The sequence below is a fragment of the Camellia sinensis genome, chromosome 1 (genome assembly GCF_055761805.1).
Source record: "Camellia sinensis isolate YWXY chromosome 1, ASM5576180v1, whole genome shotgun sequence".
In the NCBI taxonomy this organism is placed as follows: Eukaryota; Viridiplantae; Streptophyta; class Magnoliopsida; order Ericales; family Theaceae; genus Camellia; species Camellia sinensis.
In genome coordinates this window covers 95,323,933-95,339,250 of record NC_138961.1, presented here as the reverse complement: position 1 = coordinate 95,339,250, position 15,318 = coordinate 95,323,933, and the positions used below count along the sequence as shown (strand labels likewise).

At 39.7% G+C, this 15,318-nt stretch overlaps 1 pseudogene; it reads left to right on the top strand.

Annotated features, from left to right (window-relative positions):
• The first annotated feature begins 10,348 nt into the window (after nt 1-10,348).
• Nucleotides 10,349-10,894, top strand: LOC145807082 (putative mitochondrial protein AtMg00860 pseudogene; annotated as a pseudogene).
• Nucleotides 10,895-15,318: the final 4,424 nt, after the last annotated feature.

The following is a 15,318-nucleotide window of genomic DNA, read 5'->3' as shown; positions in this document are numbered from 1 at the left end:
CTGGTGGCCGGTTGGCATATTTGATGGCCGGTTGGTCACTGCTTTCCTGCATTTCCTCCTTTTGCTGCAACAGAGAGCAAACAGAGGCATGACAATCTATTTGCAAGGAAATGTGTGTACTGCCACCCTCCTTATCATGTCTCAAGCTCAAAGGAGTGTGGCACTTTGCTCTCAAGCCACCAACCAAGCATTTTCAATGCATGGTGGCCAAAGGACCAAGCTTGTACAAGCTCAATGAATGCGCACATAAGACTCGAAAGGCCTCCACCCGATCATGCACAATCAAGGGGGACAACGACTAAGAAATGCGGCACGTTTCATCACTTTGAGTATGAAACGTCTCATATTTCTTGTGTTTGGATTAACGTCCGATCCAAACACAAACAATGCAAATAACATGTAAACACTTCATGTATAACATTCTAAGGGCCAAATACAACAAAACTAGTGAAGGACACAACACTAGACACATGCAATGCAATGCTCAAATGATCAAACCAGCTCAGGACAGAGCTATATCATGCCAAAACAGTGGACTAATCATGTTGAAACTTAGGCACAAAAAGCAAGAAAAGCATGCTCGCATGTTGGCTCACAAATAAGACACAAAGCATAGCTCTCAAAAACATTGAACGAGTGGAATATGTGAGAGTATGACAGTGATATAAGCTCTAAAATTACATTCTAAATGATGCCATATCATGCAAATAACTCAAACAAGGCATGCTAAGGGCTGCAAAACACAAAGCTAGCAAAGCCAACAATACCATGGCCATACAAGGCAAGCCTCAAAGGACCAAGACCACTCAAAACAGTCCTCAAGCATGCTAAATCAAAGCCAAAAGCATGCTGGAATCAAGCTAACTCATGGTAGAATGATAGGCTAACTCATCACACATGCTAGGCTAGTAAGCAAGATTACACTACAAGTGCAAGAAGCAAGCAACCAATGACTAAACCAGCCAAGAACAGAGCTTAAACATGTTAAAATATAGCCAAAAACATGTTTGAACTAAGCTTCAAAAAGAGAGAAACACATGCTCACTTGGTAGGCCATCAACACATGCAAACGAGACATGAAGAGAGGGGACCACCCCCTCCTATTTTGGACCTCAAAACCACCTTTCCAGCACTTAAATTCCTCTGGAATTCAGTGGTTTAAAGGCCAACGAAAGATTGTTTTAAAGGCTTTAAAAGATGGCAAAGAACTTAGCAAATAAGCAATGAAAGAGGGTGGATCACCCCTAACTCCAACAAGGACTCAAACCAACATTTTTAACACTTAAAAATAGAGGTTTTTGTAGTTGACAACTAGGCCAAAATAGCATGCAAAGGTGGCCTACACCAGTGTACAAAAACAAGCTTAAAAGGGGAAGAAGCTTACCCTTGAAGAACAGCAGCAAGACAACAACTTCTAATCCAAAAACCAACCTTTAATAGCCCAAATAAGACACTCAAGCACCTCAGCAACAAGGTAGTGGTGTTTGACTAGGTGTGCTAGTGCAAATATGTGAAAAAAAAATACACTTTCAAGCACAATATATATATATATATATATAGAGAGAGAGAGAGAATTCTAAAGAGAGTAAGATTTTGCTCTTCAAAATCCTGAACCTCTCTAAAGGGGGAGGGACCTCCCCTTATATAGAAAATGCAAGGCAAAGCTTCCTTGACAAGCTAAAAGCTTGTTTCCATCCCTCCATACACGTGCATGCAGGATCGCTTCAGTGTTCAACAGCTGGCACAACTGGCGCATAAAATATCTGAAAAAGCACAAAAAAGGCCGCCGGCCATTATCAGTGGCCGACCAGCCATTAGTGTAGCCGACCGGCCATCACTGATGGCCGATGGACATAAGCCCTGGCCAATGGGTTGTAGGGCTGGCCGTGAGGCCACCCTCTTCCCCTATAAGCAAATCTACAAGCCCTTGGTCCACAACCAAGCACAAAACAAAAAAGTTGAGAGACTCCAAGGCAAGGCGCTCAGCTGAGACCCTCAGGAACTCAAAATGAACACGAACATGGATGATCACCGAGTGTTCAAACGATGACGTCTAAGTCTTGAGGATGGTAAAAAATGGGGTGTCTACAGTTGCCCCTCTTTGACAGTACTCGGAAGTCATGAAATGACGGGAGTGAATGTTAAAGCCCAGAGACGACCCTTTTTTGACGAGGCCAAAGACTTAGGCAAACAAGCAAGATAACTAGTAGATATGCCCGCAGGCTGGGGCAAAATTCAAATGACATGCACAATGCCAAACACAACTTATGATCAAGCAAAGAGGGTTGTAATGAAGCATTTATATGCAAGAATTATGCAAAGGAATGCTACAGCAAACTCGTAAGCAAACACGCTACGCGTGGGAACTACAAACCGAAATACAATTCATGTAGAAAGGAAGCAAGAAATTATGCAATCTTCACTGCGCTTCACACGGGAAAGGCTAAAAGCGACTATCGAGCACACCCGAGATCTCAAACAAGATTCCGACGCATTGCACGCGAAAGGAAAAGGAGTGGTATAAGCATTGGAACACTTTCCAAATGCTCTTAACCATAGAAGGTCTAACCCGTCGCGCGTGTGAGGAGAAAGAACAACAATGCCTAAGGCACACGGAGTTAAATGCGATAGATACACAGAGTGAACATGTGCGATAGATGCACAAAGTGGAACATGTGGGATAGATACACAAAGGTGAACATGTGCGATAGATACACAAAGGTGAACATGTGCGATAGATACACAAAGATGAACATGTGCGTGTAGACGCGCCCTCAGGCCTATTGTATGCTACAGTTCGGACTCAAATGTGACGGTTCTGAATCTAATCCAGCAAAGTGCAATGGGAGACCGATAAATCACCAAAGAGTCCAAATTCGGCAAATCATTTTGGAAAACTGATTTTTGGAAAGAAGTGCCAAACGTGGACTGCTTTGCCAGATACAGAGTCGCCACCTAAATATTTTATTTTGGGGAATTTAGGAAACCCTGACTCGTGCCTAAGGCCACGTGTCCATCATCACCAAAGTTGCTTCAGCTTGGGAACTTGGGTACGATTGGGGAAGGTCATGCAATGAGCACCCCCACTCGCCCGATCAAAGATCGGCTTGTACTAAGCATGATATCTTGTTTTTCAAAACACATGTGTTCTTATCGTAGTTATTAGCCTAGATTTTACTACGTGATGCGCACAGCATACAAGTATAGACTAGATCGCCTAAATTAGAACAAAACATCTTGTGTTTGTTTGTTTGAAAATGGTTTGAAGGTGCTACTCACAAGTAGGCTAAGACATGAATTTTTCACCCTCAGGTGGGATTAGAAAACATGATTTTGCCACCTCAAGTGGGCTTAAAACCCGCATTTCGATAAATTGTTTCAATTCAAGCAATCCAACCTTCACCCACAGGCATTCAGGCAGTTATATCACATAATCAAATAGCCTCATGGTAAGCATGCTATCATGGCAAACATTCTCACTCATGCAAGATGCTAAAGCATAAAAGCTTACCTAGTACTCTGAGCCAAAACAAAATCTAGTTAGTAGTCAAATGCATGATCCTAGCTCATGTTGAGATGGCTAATGCAACACATGCAAAATGCAACTAGAAATAGGCTCGACTATTCTAAGATGGCATATGAGATGCAACAATCGATACATGTATTCAACTTGGAATTGAAATACAATGCAGGTAGTATGATGCGCCGAGCCTGGTGCATGCAAGACAGATGAATGAACTCAAACATTCGAAGCATAAGGATGCTAATTGAAACATGCCGTAAAACTAACCATCGTAAGCTGGTAAATAAAAGGGAGAAAGAAATAGGGGTTGGAAGACATGCACCACACACACGTACACTTATTTACAACATTCGCCCTATCGACGGAGGGTCCGAAGAAATAATACAAACCGAATAATAAATCAACTATCCTAGCTAATTAATTATTACAAACCCTTAATTAATTAACAAATTAATTACAAAAGGAGGTCGCCGTAGCTCCGCCTCAGAATGAATGGATGATGCATGCTTGACTCACCTCGCTCGGAAACCCGTTGCCATGCCACATGTTGCCTCTGTTTGCACTATTCTGAACCTCTGAGAACTGTGAAAATATTTGTGATGCTTTTGAACCACTCCCTTAGCACTGTGGGAGGCCACCGGCCATTGGAGGTCATCGGCCATATTTTGGTAGCCGACCGGCACTAAAGATGGCCGATCGGCCATATCTTCCTGCAGAATCCTGTTTTTTCTGCAGCAGAGGACAGACAGTGCATGGCAAGGTATTTACAAGACAATGTATACACGACCACCCTCCCTATCATGCTATGAACTCAAGGGAGTATGGCTCTCGGCCCTCGGGCCACCAATCACGCATTTCAATGCTTGATTGCCGAAGGTGCCAAGTGTGCAAATCAATGTAGAATGAATGCAACAAAAACAAATGAAAGCTACACACTCTATCATGTTGGATCAAGAGTGTCGGTGACCGAGGATTGAGGCACGTTTCGTCACTTCAAGTATGAACGCCCCTCGTTCCTCATGTTTGGTTTGACACCCCAAACCAAATACAATGCAATGCATGTATGCCAAATACAATGCAAGCATGCCACCAATGTGATGCAACATGAGCAATGCAACCCAATGCAATCAACCTAAGCATACAAGCTAAGTCAATGTAACATGAGCATGTCAAAGATCATGCAAATAGTTCAAACAAGCAATCACCAATGCAATGGAGCAAGCATGCAACAATACATCTTGGAACGAGTATGCAATGGTAGTGGACCATGTAAATGCAAGCCATGCCAATGTCATGAAAGCAAACATATTTAATGGACTTAAACCAAAAAGGGGGAACCTCAGCTATGACCTAATCAGTGGCCGTAACACCCAAATCATGGTACCAAAAGGGAAGACATGCATGCACACATGTTGGTCCATAAACTATGCAACAATGCACAATCCTCAAGCATGAGCAAAGTGTGATAAACATTAGAATGTGGCAATGCAATAAGCTCTGAAATCATGTCAAGAGTGATGCCAAATCATGCACATAGGATAAGCATAGCATGTTAATGGACTTAAAGCTCAAAGCTAGCCAAGGAGCTTGTACCAAGGCCATATCAACCAAGCCCCAAAGGGCCAAGATGAACCAAAATAGTCCCAAGGTAGACCAAAACAAGGCTAGAACATGCATGGAATGAGGTCAAAACATGCTAGAAAGGTGAGCACAAAACACGAGGCATGCAAGGCCAACAAAGGGGTGTTACACTACACCTATTACAACCAAACATGGCATGGCTTAACCAGTGAAAATTAGAGTTATGGAATGTCAAAATAAGCCCAAAAACCTACTTAGATGGCATCCTAAAGGCCTAAGCGTAAAGGCATGCACAATGGTCCATTCTTGAAGCACAAAACAACAACTCTTCAAAGCAATGAAAGAGTGACAAATGCAAGTGTATGGCCATGAAATATGCGCTGATATATCATATGGAACGATTCCAAATCATAAGAATAGTCCTAGCAATGCATACTAATGACTTGGACATTCAAAGCCAACAAGCTAGGTTGAACCATGGCTATACAAAACAATGCAAGCATGACCAAAACAACACCAAACAGACCTTAAGCATAGTAAAACAAGGCTAAAAGCTTCTTTGGGTCAAGCCAAAATCATGCTAAAAACAAGGCTCAAAGCACAAAGCATGTTAAGGCAATTTCTTGGAAATGCACTACAAGTGCATGATGCATGCAAGGGGCTATCAAACCAACTTTAGGCAGAGTTATGACATACCGAATAATGACCAAAAACATGCTGAAATGGAGCCCATACATGCTTAACAATCATGCTACTTTGTAAGTCTAACAAGGCTAGCAAAGAGGATTTACACTACAAGTGCAATAAGCATGCAAGAGGTGACCAAGACAGCCAAAAACAAAGTTATATCAGGTCCTAAAAGTCACAAAAACATGCTTGAAAAGAGCTAACATAAGCCGCAAAAGGATGCTACTTTATAGGGCTAACAAGGCATGGCATGGAGAGGCAAGGAGGGGAGGCTATCCCCTCCCATTTGGGACCTCAAAACAAGCTTTTTACCATTGGAAATCTTTTGGATTTCAGTGGTTCTAAGGCCACGAAAAAAGTTGTTTCAAAAGTTTGAAAGTTGGCTCACAAGGCCTTACAAGCCAAGGAGCAAAATGGAGGACAACCCCCTAGCCAACCAAGGCACAACCCAAGATTTTTAAGACAGAAAAACAGAGGAAAATTACTGGTTTTTGTAGCTCAACACCACCCCAAAAACAGCCCCAAAGTAGTGTGAAAAGATGGCCAAGCAAATGTGTAAAACAAGTTTAAAGGGAGAGAGATGTTACGCTTGATGCACAGCTGCAAAACCAGCTCAAAATGATGCTCAAAGAACCTCAGCCAAATGGTGGTTAACTTTGATGAAGGATGCTTAGGCAAAACTAGAAGTATTTCTTTACTTTCAAGCACTTTTATGCACAAAATGAGCAAGGGAGTGGAATATAGAGAGAGGGGAAGAGATTCAGCCCTGGAAATGGTAGAGAGAGAGAGAAACTTTTTAGAGTGAGAAGCTCCCAAGCTTCTCCAAGAAGGTTGTTCTCTTGGAAAATGGGAGATATATCATCATATATAGCAAAAGCAACACTCAAGGTCAAAAATATCTGAGCTAGGGACTACTGGAGCAAGCTGGAAACAGCTGGAGATGAAATATCTTCAAAAAAAATGAGTTTGGGCCATTCTTGGCCGGTCGACCATCTTTTGTGCCGGTTTGCTAATTGTGATGGCCGGTCTGCTACTTATTTGGCCGATCTGCTACTTTTGTGGCCGACAACACATATTTGTGGTCGACAAGAAATTCTGCTCTGCAGGTCCAACTTCAAATGGGCATAACTCTTTCGTATGGACTCCTTTTCAGGTAATTCTTGTGTCCAAATTGAAGCCCCGGAAGTAAGATTTCCAAATTTGGCAGCCTTGCCTCAAAATTACATGTGTGCTAAGAGATATCCCCTTTTTAGTAAAGGTTGCTCAGTTTCGTGTAGCGACCCTAATTTTCTTAAGTCATTATTTTATTATGGTTATGATTATCTTATTTTATTGTTGGCTTTATTAATTAGGGGGTTACATGAGATTTAATGGGATATTTAATGGATTTAATGTTGTAATTATTAATTGGGTGGTTACATGAAATTTAATGTGATATTTAATGAATTGAATGTTGTACTTATTAATTGGGTGGTTAAATGAGATTTAGTGGGATATTTAATGTTGTAATTAATAAATTTAATTTATCTATATTTAATCTTATATATATAGTAACATAGAAGTATTCAACTAGGTTGGAGAGATCAAAAGAAAAGAGAAGAAAGAAAAAAAAAAAAAAAAAAAAAACGAGAGAGAGGGAGAAAGAGGAGAGGGAAGAAAAGGAAAGATTAGGGTTTGTTTTGGTGGCTCTATTAGTTTTCCAGATATTCTTTGATCTTATATAAAATATTTTGAGTACAAAACCCACTTCCTTTGATTTATGTTTAATTCGTGTTTTTTTTAATCTATTTATTTATTTATTTTTATTTTTTTTTATGTTGGATTGATTTTGTATTTGCATGTAGATGATGGATTGATTTTTCTTATTTTGATTAGTTATGTATGTCTTGTTTCGGGTTTTTATATGGATTTATTTTATGGTTGTAATCGCACTCATGGTTATATGAAAATAAAATAAATTAGAAACCCATAGATAAATTCCTTATACTCCACCATGACTCCATGGATTGTTGTTTTATTTGAGTGATGGGGAGAAAGAGTGTATAAAAAAGTGAGGATTATGAGAGTTGTTTAATGCCTTATGCCCGGCATTGTTATATTTGTCTCATGATGTTGATGAGATGCTCGTTCTCATGAGTAGACGAGTGCTTTGATTTACACGCGTACGTATATGCTAACCATCCGGGGAGCGTGAGTCAAACTCGGGACGATATCCCCGTGCAAGTTTGGCTTCGGAGCGATGTTAGGTATACGGGAGGCACATGGGATATATGTGTAGGCCAGAAGGGGAGAGCCGAAGTGGTGGAGTTAAGGAACAAAGAATTTAATTATGAGTTGATTGGTATAGTGTGAATTGTATTGATTTGTACATGTTGATAAATAGTAAACGATTTCGATCAATTATGAGATTTGAGCAGAGGCATGCATACGTGATTTTGGACAACTCTTGTGTTGTACCTTTTTATTAAAAAGATCGATTAGAACTTATAATCGGATGACCTTGGTTATTGTCGGTTTGATTCATTTTGGTAATGCAGATTTTATAGGCTGTTTTAACCCATGAAACGAGCTCATTTTTATTGGTTTCTCGTAAATTGAAGTAAAACATTATTCTGCGCACTTTTCATGTTTTGAACGTTTCCGAAAGAAAAATCACCTTAGGGAAGTTTTTGTTCATCTTCAGCTTCAGATTTTTCGATTAAATTCCATCTAGGTTTTTCTATCAAGTTTGTCTCTCAACCTGTTCAGTTTCTGTTAAATTTGTTTGCGTTGTCTTTTTGGAAATTTAATTCTGTACAACTTTTGTTCTTTGAGTCTTGGTCAATTTGAATTATTTAAGCAGGAAACGGTGCATTTTTATACTTCTTTAGCAAATTACTTATGATTATATTATACTAACTTTGTTTTGCAGGATGGTGGGTTTTACTAACTTTTTATGCAGGGCTGACCCACCATATTTTTAATTATCTTTTGTTTATTTATAATCAATTTATATTTAGTTGTGTACGGGCAAGAAACTAAATGCCACCGTATCTCGGGAAACTACCCATTCGTCTCAGTGCGGTTGGAACTACTTGTCTTGTCCCGTAACAAGAATTAACTATATTGTTGTTTGTGTCTGATGGGCACGTGGGTATCAATTCTTGTACTCATACCAGTATACCTGTATACTGACCCGTTTTGTCTCTTGGCAACTCGGGTGCGTTCTGTTTGAGCGCAGCCGAGCTTCCTTTGCAGGATTAGTTGAGGCTACGGTGGTGACGTGGAATTACTTTAGTTGTTGGACTTGTTATTGGGATTTCTCATGTTTTCTTGAGCTTAGGGTGGATAATCGTTTATGTATTTATTATTTGTTTTTATGACTTTAGTATTGGAATAATTTGGCATGGTTTGTAACCGTATTTTATTTAAGTTGTTTGGACTATTTATTGTTACCTTGATGTGGAGGTATTGGTTAGTTATGGAGTTATGGTGGATGGTTTGGTTTGCATTTAGTTTTTGATTCACCCCTAAGATTTGGATGATGAAATGTTATTGGGGTTTAGTCCTAATTTAATATTTACTTGTCCGAATTTTGGGGCGTGACAGTTTGGTATCAGAGCCCTAGGTTACCCTAGACTTGTGAGAGGTTAGGTGATCCTCGGATTGTGGAAGCATGGGTTAGCTGGTTTAGGTTGGTGATTGAGGTTATTCTAAGCCGTTATTAACGAATTTTTTGTGTGTGTGTTTAACTTGAAGGTGATGGCTGGAAGGTATCTTTAATTTTTTTCAAGAACCCATTAGAATACTTTTTGATATTAGTGCCTCTCATTCTTTTATATCTAGACAGTTTGTCTACTTCCTTATCTAGACCTATTCGTGTGGAGACCCCTTTAGGAGGGGCAGTTACTCTTTATGAGTTGTGTAAAGATTTTGAGATAGAGTTTACGGGTAGAGTCTTGTATGCGGACCTAATTGTCTTAGGGTTTAAGGGGTTTACAATTATTTTAGGTATGGATTGGCTGCGAAAACACTTTGTGACTCTAGATTATACTGGAAGAACTGTAAATATAGATATTCCCGGTATGCCACGGCTTACCCATACTTCTAGCGATGGAGAAGAGTCGGTGATGATGAGTTTTTTTGTGCTCGGTAGAAATCCCTAAGCAAGATATTAGTGAGGTAGATGTGGTACGTGAGTTTGAGGATGTATTTCAGGACATACTAGGACCTCCACCTCGACGGGTAGTAGAATTTCGCATTGACCTAGTGCCAGGAACTGCACTAATTTCTAAGGCGGCATACAAAATGGCGCCTAAGGAGCTTGTGGAGATGAAGAAGTAGCTGGAAAAGATGCTTCAGAAAGGGTTCATTCGTTCAAGTAACTCCCCGTGGGGAGCACCTGCGATCTTTGTCTCCAAGAAAGATGGCACTCTCCGCATGTGCATAGATTACAGAGAGCTGAACAAGGTGACTATCAAGAACAAGTATTCGCTGCCTAGAATTGATGACTTGTTTGATCAGTTGAAGGGGGCAGCCATTTTCTCTCAGTTTGATCTCAGAACGGGATACCATCAGATGGGTGTGTCAGAGGAAAGTATACTGCTTACTGCTATTCGGACCCGGTATGGCTTGTACGAATTTCCTGTAATGCCTTTTGGTTTGACCAATGCTCCTGCCTATTTCATGGACTTGATGAACAGAATTTTTCAACCGTATCTAGATAAGTTTGTGATTATCTCCATAAATGATATCCTGGTGTATTCTAAGAATGAGGAGGAACACAGAGAACACTTGAAGGTCGTGTTGCAAACTTTGAGGGAGCAGCAGTTATACGCTAAGTTCAGTAAGTGTCACTTTTGGGAAAAAGAAGTTCGATTTTTGGGGCATGTTGTATCCAATCAGGGGATAGCGGTAGATCCTGAAAAAGTTGTTGCGGTCAAAGAATGGAAGCAGCCCACGAACCCTACAGAGGTGAGAAGGTTTTTAGGACTAGCCGGTTATTACAGAAGATTTATAGAGAAGTTTTCCACTATTGCAGTACCCATGACCAGGTTGACCCGCAAGAATGTGAAGTTCATATGGACAGATGACTGTGAGAAAGCTTTCCAGGAGTTAAAGTAGCAGTTGACTGCAACACCGGTGTTAACTATACCGGTACAAGAGGAAAAGTTAGTAGTGCTTACTGATGCTAGTGGAACTAGGTTGGGTTGTGCGTTGATGAAACATCAGAAGATTGTATCTTATGCTTTTCGATAATTAAAACCTCATGAGAGACGATACTCTACTCATGACTTAGAGTTGGTAGCAATTGTTTTTGCGTTGAAAGTGTGGCGACACTACTTGTTTGGGGAGCACTTTGAGTTGTACACAGATCACAAGAGCCTCAAATATCTCTTTTCTCAAAAAGAGTTGAACATGAGGCAACAGAGGTGGGTTGAATTCATCAGTAGTTATGATTTCGAGATCCTTTATCACCCTGGGAAAGGAAATGTAGTCGCTGATGCACTTAGTCAACAACATGGAGTATAGCTTCTGTGATGATTCAGGAATGGAAGTCCTTAGAGTTAATTTCGACGCATGATGTTCAACCAATAGAGTGTGCTGAGAAGACATATATAGGTAGTTTGATCGTGCAGCCAACGTTACTAGGTAAAGTTCGTCAAATGCAGAATTTAGATGGGATTCTCGTCAGCAAGGTCGATGACCTGGTAGTGGATTTGATCGATGATTGTTCTACTGATTGGTCTGTGGACTCAGATGGGGGATTGTGATTTAGGGGCAAGTTATGTGTCCCTAATATTGTTGAATTGAGGAAAGAGATTATGGATGATGCCCATAGGTCCCGATATACCATTCACCCTGGGGGAACTAAGATGTACCATGACCTAAAGAGGACATTTTGGTGGGAAGGAATGAAGAAAGACGTAGGAGAGTATGTTTCTCGATGTATTGTGTGCCAACAGGTTAAGGCAGAACACCAACGGCCGTTTGGACTTTTGCAGCCTCTTGAGATTCCTACATGGAAATGGGAGTACATCTCTATGGACTTCGTGGATGGATTGTCGCGGTCTAAGCGAGGAAATGAATCTATTTGGGTGATAGTGGATCGACTCACCAAGTCTGCTCATTTTATTCCTATTAGTGTTCACCGAACTGCGGATAAACTGGCTAGGTTGTATATTCGGGAGGTGGTGCGACTTCATGGCGCACCCGTTTCTATAGTTTCAGATCGTGATCCATTGTTTGTGGCAGAGTTTTGGGAGAGTTTTCAGCATGCTTTGGGTGCTAGATTAGACTTGAGCACGGCTTATCATCCCCAGACAAATAGGCAAACTGAGCGGTTAAATCGGATCCTGGAGGATATGTTGAGAGCTTGTGTCCTCGATCTTGGTGGTAGTTGGGAAGAACACTTGCCATTGGTGGAGTTTGCTTATAATAATAGCTATCACTCCAGCATCGGGATGGCACCTTTTGAAGCTTTGTATGGGAGGCCATGTCGATCACCTGCTTGCTGGATAGAGGTAGGAGATGCGCCGTTGTTAGGACCAGAGTTGGTGAGGGAAACTACGGAGAAGGTAAATATTATTCGGGAACGTATTAAGACTGCACAAAGCCGACAGAAGAGTTACGCTGATAGAAAACGTAAGGGGATTGAGTTGGATGTTGGAGATTTCGTGTTTTTGAAGGTCTCGCCGATGAATGGTATCATGCGGTTTAGAAAGAATGAAAAGTTGGCACTTAGATTTATGGAACCATATGAGATCACTAAGAGGATTAGTAATGTGGCTTACAAATTAGCTCTACCACCTGCTTTATCTATGATTCATAACGTGTTCCACGTATCCTTATTGCGGAAGTGTGTGCAAGACCCTTCCTAAGTAGTATCACCGGAAGTGTTAGAGATTAGTGACGATTTAACGTATGTGGTGTGACCAATTATTATTCTAGACCGAGAGGTAAAGCAGTGGGAGCGCAAGAAAGTGAACTTGGTAAAAGTGTAATGGAGCGAGGATGAGAACGATATTACCTGGGAGTTAGAAGAGAAAGTTTGGCGTATGCACCAAGAACTTTTTGTTTAGTACTCTTTTCTATCGAATCTCGGGACGAGATTCTTTTGAGGTGTGTATATTGTAGCGACCCTAATTTTCTTAAGTCATTATTTTATTATGGTTATGATTATCTTATTTTATTGTTGGCTTTATTAATTAGGGGGTTACATGAGATTTAATGGGATATTTAATGGATTTAATGTTGTAATTATTAATTGGGTGGTTACATGAAATTTAATGTGATATTTAATGAATTGAATGTTGTACTTATTAATTGGGTGGTTACATGAGATTTAGTGGGATATTTAATGTTGTAATTAATAAATTTAATGTATCTATATTTAATCTTATATATATAGTAACATAGAAGTTTTCAACTAGGTTGGAGAGATCAAAAGAAAAGAGAAGAAAGAAAACAAAAAAAAAACGAGAGAGAGAGAGAAAGCGGAGAGGGAAGAAAATGAAAGATTAGGGTTTGTTTTGGTGGCTCTATTAGTTTGCCAGATATTCTTTGATCTTATATAAAATATTGTGAGTACAAAACCCACTTCCTTTGATTTATGTTTAATTCGTGTTTTTTTTTAATCTATTTATTTATTTATTTATTTTTTTTATTTTTTTTTATGTTGGATTGATTTTGTATTTGCATGTAGATGATGGATTGATTTTTCTTATTTTGATTAGTTATGTATGTCTTGTTTCGGGTTTTTATATGGATTTATTTTATGGTTGTAATCGCACTCATGGTTATATGAAAATAAAATAAATTAGAAACCCATAGATAAATTCCTTATACTCCACCATGACTCCATGGATTGTTGTTTTATTTGAGTGATGGGGAGAAAGAGTGTATAAAAAAGTGAGGATTATGAGAGTTGTTTAATGCCTTATGCCCGACATTGTTATATTTGTCTCATGATGCTGATGAGATGCTCGTTCTCATGAGTAGACGAGTGCTTTGATTTACGCGCGTACGTATATGCTAACCATCTGGGGAGCATGAGTCAAACTCGGGACGATATCCCCGTGCAAGTTTGGCTTCGGAGCGGTGTTAGGTATACGGGAGGCACATGGGATATATGTGTAGGCCAGAAGGGGAGAGCCGAAGTGGTGGAGTTAAGGAACAAAGAATTTAATTATGAGTTGATTGGTATAGTGTGAATTGTATTGATTTGTACATGTTGATAAATAGTAAACGATTTTGATCAATTATGAGATTTGAGCAGAGGCATGCATACGTGATTTTGGACAACTCTTGTGTTGTACCTTTTTATTAAAAAGATCGATTAGAACTTATAATCGGATGACCTTGGTTATTGTCGGTTTGATTCATTTTGGTAATGCAGATTTTATAGGCTGTTTTAACCCATGAAACGAGCTCATTTTTATTGGTTTCTCGTAAATTGAAGTAAAACATTATTCTGCGCACTTTTCATGTTTTGAACGTTTCCGAAAGAAAAATCACCTTAGGGAAGTTTTTGTTCATCTTCAGCTTCAGATTTTTCGATTGAATTCCATCTAGGTTTTTCTATCAAGTTTGTCTCTCAACCTGTTCAGTTTCTGTTAAATTTGTTTGCGTTGTCTTTTTGGAAATTTAATTCTGTACAACTTTTTTTCTTTGAGTCTTGGTCAATTTGAATTATTTAAGCAGGAAACGGTGCATTTTTATACTTCTTTAGCAAATTACTTATGATTATATTATACTAACTTTGTTTTGCAGGATGGTGGGTTTTACTAACTTTTTATGCAGGGCTGACCCACCATATTTTTAATTATCTTTTGTTTATTTATAATCAATTTATATTTAGTTATGTACGGGCAAGAAACTAAATGCCACCGTATCTCGGGAAACTACCCATTCGTCTCAGTGCGGTTGGAACTACTTGTCTTGTCCCGTAACAAGAATTAACTATATTGTTGTTTGTGTCTGATGGGCACGTGGGTATCAATTCTTGTACTCATACCAGTATACCTGTATACTGACCCGTTTTGTCTCTTGGCAACTCGGGTGCGTTCTGTTTGAGCGCAGCCGAGCTTCCTTTGCAGGATTAGTTGAGGCTACGGTGGTGACGTGGAATTACTTTAGTTGTTGGACTTGTTATTGGGATTTCTCATGTTTTCTTGAGCTTAGGGTGGATAATCGTTTATGTATTTATTATTTGTTTTTATGACTTTAGTATTGGAATAATTTGGCATGGTTTGTAACCGTATTTTATTTAAGTTGTTTGGACTATTTATTGTTACCTTGATGTGGAGGTATTGGTTAGTTATGAAGTTATGGTGGATGGTTAGGTTTGCATTTAGTTTTTAATTCACCCCTAGGATTTGGATGATGAAATGTTATTGGGGTTTAGTCCTAATTTAATATTTACTTGTCCGAATTTTGGGGCGTGACATTTCGGTCCAACCGGAATGATACCCAACTTCAACCAATCATACCTCCGTCATCCGGACTCAGCTTTAAGAGAGTCTTGAGTGAAAAATGAAGCCCCAGAA